The sequence below is a fragment of the Zingiber officinale genome, chromosome 6A (genome assembly GCF_018446385.1).
Source record: "Zingiber officinale cultivar Zhangliang chromosome 6A, Zo_v1.1, whole genome shotgun sequence".
Taxonomy (NCBI): Eukaryota; Viridiplantae; Streptophyta; class Magnoliopsida; order Zingiberales; family Zingiberaceae; genus Zingiber; species Zingiber officinale.
This window is the reverse complement of record NC_055997.1, coordinates 60,980,783-60,987,604: the sequence shown is the minus strand read 5'-3', so window position 1 is coordinate 60,987,604 and position 6,822 is coordinate 60,980,783. Positions and strand designations below refer to the sequence as shown.

The following is a 6,822-nucleotide window of genomic DNA, read 5'->3' as shown; positions in this document are numbered from 1 at the left end:
CATCGCCCAAAAAGAATAAAGCTCCATCTTCCTAACCACCCCATCACTCTCGCCTCGACCAAAGATTGTTTTGCTCATTGCATGGTGAAGGTATCTAAAAGTAGGGTTTTGCATGTGTGATGCCTTTTCTCTAGAGGGTTCATAAGGGTTCTTTGATCCCGTGATTGAAGCCCAAAATCCATTCCAGTCTATAGTACCATCAAATCCACGGGCACCTCCAGTAGGTAAACCAAAACAAATATTAAAATCACTAAACGTCCACCGAATTTCTTTGTTCATCAACCTAAAAGTTATGACCCCAATGTAGTCATCCTTAGAAAAAAATTTAACATTAATTGAACTTAAAAATTCTAGGACTAGGTAGGGGTAAGTCAGTAGAAGTGTGTACATCATGTCATGCCAATCAAAGGAGCTAATCATCCAATCTACGTCATTCCTAATCCCTAACATATCCATGGTGGTTGATCCATATATCTAGTGCACACAATTTTACTAGCAACAAGAATATCATATCTAACTTTATGTTCTTGATTTCTAAAAATAATATTAAATTCGTTGTCGTTACCTTCGTCGCGTGCCACCCTTTTGCCTTTGCCTTTGGATGAAGAAGCCTTTCCCTTGCCTTTGTCTCCTCCCGGCGCATCTCCTTCGCCAACTCCACCGCTTCCTCGTCGGAGTCTCTTCAAGATTTGAGACATGATATACAAGGGGAATTTGAGGACTTTCTTGTGGGTGGATGTGGATCTTGAAGATAGAGGAGGAGAAAGAAGAAGGATAGGGGAATTTTTCCTCTCTTTTCGAATTTGGGGCTTGAAGAAAACTTAGATCTAGATCTAGATCTCAGTAAAGATGAGTTTTAGATGTAGGTAATGAAGGTTAATGAGGTGTAGTGGGGAAGAAAAGGTTTTTTTTTGGGAGAGAAAGAGATGGGAAGTAGGGTTATTTAGGGTGGTTGGCGGAGTACACGGGTAAGGCATAGCCGTGTCTTAAAGACACGCCTAGGTGATGGGGTCATCGCATGGCCATGCCTGTTGGCACGACCCCTTCTTTCCTCCTCTCGGTCGAGATCACACGGCCAAGTCAACCGACACGGCCCGTGCACTCTTCGCCTCGAGTAGCTTTGCACGACCGTGCTAGATCTGCATGACCATGTATTGTTCCTTCTCTACAAAGGCCACATGGCCGTGTGGGTTCACACGGCCTGTGCCATTTCCTCCTCTATCAGCTTCGCACGACCGTGTAGATTCACACGGTCGACTCCCTTACGCGCGTAGTGTCTGTCTCTCCTCCTTTTTGACCCCTCCGACGCTGCCACACCCATGAAACGATCACGGCTAGCTCGTGGAGGCTAATGCACATCCTGAAAACAAAGATCCAATAATAAAAATACTTGATTGAACTAAAATAAAACGACATGTGGATAACGAATTAAAATGAAACCCTTGGGTTGCCTCCCAAGAAGCGCTTGTTTTAGGCCTTTAGCTCGACCCCGTATCAGTTAATGTGGACTAAACCCATGGAAGCATGGCTCTCCTCCTAGGGTTAATACTCTAGTTTGCGCCCTCAGTTTCACTCATGCAGGATACATATACTTTTTATTGCTTGTTGGGGCGACCTCTCAAATTTTTCCAAATAATGCATCATATCCGGTGGCCTCCCATGGAAACTGCATTCCTCAGCTTTGTGTATATTCGACTTGCTGGCATTTCCCGGAAAAGAAGAGATGCCATTAGGAGAATCAGACAAATCGAATTCTAACCTTTCTTTATCGATCTCCAGGGATAACTTGTGACGTTTCACATCGATAAGGGCTCCAGCGGTGGCAAGGAATGGTCTTCCTAGGATGATTGGGATCTTGGGATCCTCCTCCATATCCAGGACAACAAAATCTATGGGAACGATGCATCCACCTATCTCTACTAGCACGTCCTCCACTATACCCATTGGGTATCTACATGAATGGTCATCCAATTGTAGTGTCATAGTAGTAAGTTTGATGTTCTGGAGTCCTAGTTTCTTGCATAATGAGTATGGAAATAGGTTGACACTCGCTCCCAAGTCGCAGAAAGCCTTATGTATGAGCTCAGAGCCAATCTTACACGGTATAGAAAAACTTCCTGGATCCTGGACCTTCGGGGGAGTGTCTGCCGTGAGAAGAGCGCTGCACTTCTCTGTCAATGCTACAGTCTCGAAGTCGCTCTTCTGTCTTCTGTTAGAAAGAATACCTTTTAAAAATTTAGCAAACTTCAGCATGTGGTGCAGTGTGTCTATTAGAGGTACTTCAATGCAGATTTCTTTAATCTTCTTAAGGAATCAGTGGAACTCTTCATCTTTTTGGGAAGTTATTAGCTTTTGAGGGAAAGGAATCGTCTGACATTGTGGGGGGAGTGGAAAAGTCCCTTCAACCTTCTTGGTAATCTCTTCCCTATCCTTGTTCTGGATTAAATTAGGCATGAGAGGAAAGAGCTCTTCTTATAAATCAATTCCTTTCTGAGCACCCATTTAGGGATCTCCCAAAGTCCGTCCACTCCTCAGCTCAATGCGGTTGCAATGTTTCATCGGGTTTATGTCGGGCTTTCCCAGAAATGCTCCCGGTGCTCTTGAAAGGACTGGGCTATCTGAGCGATTTGGCTATCTTGCATCTTTTGATGATTTTTAGAATTCTCTATTCTTTGATTCAATTGCTTGATTTCATTCTTCATCTCTTTTTTCTCCAAGAGAGCTTCTTCAAGCATCTTTTCAATTCTGGACAGTTTGAAGGTTGCTGTTGTTGATAAGTCTATGGTCCAGATTGGTGGTTTTGTTGCCCAGGTTGGTAGCTTGGCTTTGTTGGTTCTTGATCTTGATTTCTCCGGTAATAAAATTTTGGGTGGTTCCTCCACCTAGGGTTGTAAGTGTTGGAGTAGGGATTGTTTTGCCTTTAGTTATAACCGACTATCGTATCACATTGTTCAAGTTGATGTATTTGTGCTTGTATTGACCCTAGGGGCAAGTATCTTGAGCCTGATCCGAACTTCCACAAGTTTCACACACACACACACTATTGCATTGGTTGTGTTATTTCCTATGGTCTCAAGGTTCTTGGTCAGAGCATCCAGCCTTGAAGACATGAGTGTGTCTACATCTACATCAAATTTTCCTGATGCCTTTATTGGATTCCCAGAAAAGGAACCTCCAGATCTTTCGGTTGCCAACTGATAATGGTTCTGGGCCACATTATCTATTATGTCTTCAGCTTCATCAAGACTCTTGTTCATCAACGACTCTCCTACTGCAGAATCGAGGGACACCTTCGTATGATAATTGATTCCATTGTAGAACATGTGTAGCGCCAAACACTTCTCGAGACCATGATGGGGGAACTATCTTAGCATACTCTTGAATTTGTCCCATGCTTCAAATAATAATTCTGAGTTTGCCTGTTTGAAGCTTGAAATTAAATTCCTCAAGTGTGTAGTTTTACTTGGCGGGTAAAATATGTCTAGAAATTTCTACTCACACTGCTCCCAAGATGTAATGCTATTTGCTGGTAAAGAATTAAGCCACTGCTTGGCTCTGTCTTTCAAGGAAAATCTAAAAAGAAGTAACCTTACTATTTCTGGAGGGACCCCATTCACTTTCATAGTACTACAGATCTCATAGAAAAACTCCAAGTGATGATTGGGATCATCATACGGTGCTCCTCCAAATTGATTTTTACTGAACCATGTGGATCACTACAGGCTTGATTTCAAAATTGTTAGCTTCAATTGGTGGTCGAGTGATGCTAGACCGAAGCCCTCGTGCATAAGGTGCTGCATAGTCCTTCAAATGCTGGTCAGCCATTTCTGAAGTTTCTTGTTCTGCTTGGAGTTTTTCCAAGTTTCTTCTCCTCAGGAAAGTTCTATCAATTTTTGGATCAACGATAGAAGTTTTCCTGAAACATTAGCTCTTCGCATGCAAAAAAAAAAAGATATTGAATAATCCAAGTGCAGAATAAAAGAAATAGTTTATATATTTATATATATATATATATATATATATATATATATATATATATATATATATATATATATATATATATATATATATATATATATATATATATGATTATCACTAATGTTATAGGCGCAATCCTCGGCAACAACGTCAAAAACTTGTTACACTTCCGCAAGTGCACGGATACGTCGTCAGTAATAAAAGATTATCAATTTCACGAGGACTGGTTATAAGAACTAGTGATTGTTCACGTAGAATTAGCTAAACTACCGATGGTTGTAAGTGAACCATTTCTTGAGAAGAAAAGAACTTGGGAAGTAGATGTGAGAACTGGCAAGAGAGAGAGAGAGTTTTACTTGGTTTGGGAAGAGCTCTAGGAGTTCAGTTTTGTTGTGGTGGTAACTAATGTATCATGTTCTATCCTTTTCTCAATGCAATCAATATGTACTCGTCGGAAGTTATAGCCACTACCCTTAAGCACTAAATAGTGAAGATCCCTATGAAATCCTGTTACGGTTAACCCCTGTCACTAGGGTGCCTCAAAAGATCACAAGAATGCAAACCTAATCGGTATCATTAAGGATAGAGATAGGGGTTTGGTTTGGTTTCTTACTTCCTTATGGAGGAATTACCTCTCCTTTCGAGGGAGTACCCTAGGTGTTCGTGAACGGGTTACCCTTGTCACTAGGGCCCCTCGAGTATACGATCTAAGATCCTCTCTTTATGAAATTAGCAATCCCAACACAATCAATTAATACGACATGGCAAACAAGTCTCATGCATATCAAATTGAAATAAGACAAGCGAAATCATTCAATGAGTGAAAGCACAAGCATGAATCTTACATCATAACCTATCCACAACTACTCTCTGATCCTAGAACAAAGAATCTACTCCATAGACACAGGGGAAAAACCCAAAGACATAGTATAATTAAACATTCAATCCCTAGACAAGAAGAGAGAGGGAATAGAGATGCTTATTCAATGATGTCGAGTGATCTTCGGATCCAATCCTTTGCTTCTGGAGTTGATGCGGTGATGGAGGTGATCTCGGATCATCGAACAGAGGTCTGGGATAGCGCTGAACGATACCAAGGTGTATCTCTCTTTTTCGGCTCTCCTCTCCTTCAAGGGGAAGGGTTAAGAGCCCTTTTATAGGCTAGGGCACGGGAGCCGCACGACCCGTGCCATGGCCGTGCGAGATCCGCATGACCAACTCCTCTCCTTCTTCGGGTAGAGTGGCACGACCATGTCTTCCTTCAACTCTGGTCATGAGGCGCAGCCATGCAAGGTCGCACGACCATGTGTTGCTCTCTCTCGGGAATGGCCACATGACTGTACACGGTTCCATGGCCGGTGTCAAGTGGTTTTCTGCTTTTGCTCCGATGCGTCGACAATCACCGTTTTTGCTCCAAAAATTATTCCTGTCAACACAAAACCATACAAGAGCAGATCTTCGACAAAAGAGTAATTAATACTGAATAAACAATAGGAGTGATGATCGTGTGAAGAATATATACAAATAAAGCAAGTGAATGTGCGTTAAAACATGCATAAATGATCATAATATCTACGCACATCAAAAAGTCCAAATGGGTCAAAGGATTAACTGGACTCTTGGTGAAGAAGTCCCAGCAGGTTAAGGTTGACTGGATGCTAGGCATGAGGAGTTCCAATAGGTCACGGTTGACTGGATGTTGGAATTGGTATTCCTAGACTTGATTTAAGTAAGTCAAAGGGAGATCAATCGATCAACCAATCGATTTGACTATTGTCCAATCAATCAGTCGATCAATTGGTTGTGTGGGCGAGTGAAGGCTGGCCCAATCGATCAATCTATCGATTGGGAGCTTATATCGCAGAAACAAAATGCTTCCCAATCGATTAGCTAATCGATTGGGCACTGCCAATTGATCAGCCAATCGATTGGAGCTAATTTTCTCATACGGTCACGAGAAACACAGCAGAAGGCTGAATCGATCAGCCAATTGATACAGCCTCCCCAATTGATCAGCCGATTGATTGGGATGTAACCGTTGCGTAGGTTAAAGCCGTTGGCTAGTGATTTCTTCGTCAGTTCTTCGTGAGCTTCATCCCCAACCTCACGTGACTTTCTCCATTGAGCTCACCGACACACACCAGATCTTGGAGGCTTAGAGAGGAGTGTTGGTACACTTCCAAGCAAGTCAAGGGGTGTATTCAAGCAAGTAGAAGAAGTTAGGGTTTCAGCTTTATGTTCTAAATCTTGTAAGATTTTACTTGTATTTTCTTTCCTTTTTCTTCTTGTTTTATTGTGAGCATTGTACAAGTCTTCTCCACCTTCGGTAGTTACTGAGAAGGAGTGTCTTTATAGTGGATGAGTGAGTGAGAGCTGGATCCTTGGATTAGTCACCTCTTCTTGAGGTGGATACCAAGTAAATCCTCGTGTTAGTATTGTGAGTCTTGTTTTGAGTCTTTCTGCTACATATCAATAACAATGAACCAAGAAAACGAAGCGCGACGAGCTATTCACCCCCTACCCCCCCCCCCCTCTAGCTACAAATCGACCCTAACAAGTGGTATTAGAGCAAGGTTGCTCTTCACCGAAATCACCGCCGGAAAGGGCAAAAAGCTAGAGGGAGAAGAAGTTGAAGTAAGTTCATCAAAGTTAAAGACTTCAAAAGGCTTAACTTTAAGATGAAATTCCAAAATGGACTCAGTTTCAACACAAGGGTGCCTCCACTATTCATATCAATGAGCTTAGATTCTTGAAAATCAAGGATCAAAAATTTTCTTATGATGGGCATAGAGCAATGGGTTGCTCTAGTGGAAGGTTTCCAAGCTCCAACAAATAGAAAAGGCA

General features: G+C 42.1%; 1 non-coding gene across 1 annotated transcript; it reads left to right on the top strand.

Moving 5' to 3' along the window:
• Nucleotides 1-3,345: 3,345 nt before the first annotated feature.
• On the top strand, nt 3,346-3,453 carry LOC121998877. The gene has a single exon (XR_006116666.1). It is a non-coding gene; the product is annotated as a small nucleolar RNA R71 (small nucleolar RNA).
• Nucleotides 3,454-6,822: the final 3,369 nt, after the last annotated feature.